The 1,583-nt window shown below is 43.8% G+C and overlaps 1 protein-coding gene across 1 annotated transcript in view; it reads left to right on the top strand.

The window, feature by feature from the left end:
* Window positions 1-1,583, top strand: part of LOC119409564 (dolichyl-diphosphooligosaccharide--protein glycosyltransferase subunit STT3B) — a gene marked incomplete in the record, with an annotated part of 122,531 nt that overhangs the window by 1,170 nt on the left and 119,778 nt on the right.

Here is a 1,583-nt window from a genome sequence, read left to right as displayed (position 1 = left end):
TGTATGTGATCTAAAGCTCTGATTCTAGATCTAGTAGAGTGCTGTATGAATGTGATCTAAAGCTCTGATTCTAGATCTAGTAGAGTGCTGTATGAATGAGTAAATGAGGCACAGATTGTGTTGTAAAGAGTTTTGAGTATCTTGAGTTGATAGAAAGGAGCTATATAAGAGCAGTCCATTTATCATCTCCCCATGATGGACTTGAATTGTTGAATATAATTAGACGTCTAGCACTGCGTCAAGAAAAACATCACCTGCCACCTTTCAACCCAAAACTTTAGACATACTATGTGTTGGGACTAACTCAGCTACTACCACATCAGATTTTGGCTCAATGTCCGTCAAACTGACTAATTTATTCAATGATATATTTGAGGGTGACAAAATGTCTGAGAAATGGAGAAGAATTGTGCTGGTGTCCATTTTTAAGAACAAGGGTGATGAATTAAGTTGATGAGCCACACGATGAAGATCTGGGAGAGAGTTGTGGAAGCAAGACTTAGACGAGAGGTGATTATCTGTGAGCAGCAATATGGGTTCATGCCAAGAAAGAGCACCACAGATGCCATCTTTGCTTTGAGGATGCTGATGGAGAAGTACAGAGAGGGTCAGAAAGAACTCCATTGTGTCTTTGTGGATTTAGAAAAAGCATATGACAGAGTGCTGAGGGAGGAGTAGCGGTGTTGTATTTGGAAATCTGGAGTGGCAGAGAAGTATGTTAGACTGGTACAGGACATGTATAAGGACAGCAGGACAGTGGTGAGATGTGCTGTAGGAGTGACAGATAGCTTCAAGGTGGAGGTGGGAGTGCATCAAGGATCTGCTCTGAGCCCCTTCTTTTTTGCTCTGGTGATGGACCAACTAACAGGTGAGTTCAGGCAGGAATCCCTGTGGACTATGATGTTTGCAGATGACAGTGTGATCTGTGGTGAGAACAAGGAACAGGTGGACAAGAACTTGGAGAGGTGGAGGTATGCACTTGAAAGAGGAGGAATGAAAGTCAGTTGTAGTAAGACAAGTACATGTGTGTGAATGAGAGAGAGGAGGTGGAACAGTGAGGCTACAAGGATCAGAGGTCACAAAGGTGCAGGACTTCAAGGACTTGTGGTCCACTGTCCAGGAAAATGGGGAATGTGGTAAAGAAGTGAAAAAAAGGGTCCAGGCAGGATGGAGTGGATGGAGAAAAGTTTCAGAAGTGATTTGTGACAAAAAGGTCAAAGGAAATGTTTACAAGACAGTGGTGAGACCAGCTGTGTTGTATGGTCTGGGGACAGAGACATAGACAAAAAGACAGGAGACAGAACTGGAAGTGGCAGAAATGAAGATGTTGAGGTTCTCTTTAAGAGAGACAAGGATGGATAAGATTAGGAATGAGATTATCAGAGGTACAGCACAGGTTGAACACCTGGGAGATAAAGTTAGAGACCAGACTGAGATGGTTAGGACATGTCCAGATGAGGGACAGTGGTTTGGACATGTCCAGAAGAGGGACAGTTGTTTGGACATGTCCAGAGGAGGGACAGTGGTTTGGACATTTACAGAAGAGGGACAGTGGTTTGGACATGTCCAGAGGAGGGACAGTG

This window comes from Nematolebias whitei, chromosome 5 (genome assembly GCF_014905685.2).
Source record: "Nematolebias whitei isolate Nwh7 chromosome 5, NemWhi1, whole genome shotgun sequence".
NCBI classification, from domain to species: Eukaryota; Metazoa; Chordata; class Actinopteri; order Cyprinodontiformes; family Rivulidae; genus Nematolebias; species Nematolebias whitei.
This window is presented reverse-complemented; position numbering and strand designations above follow the sequence as displayed.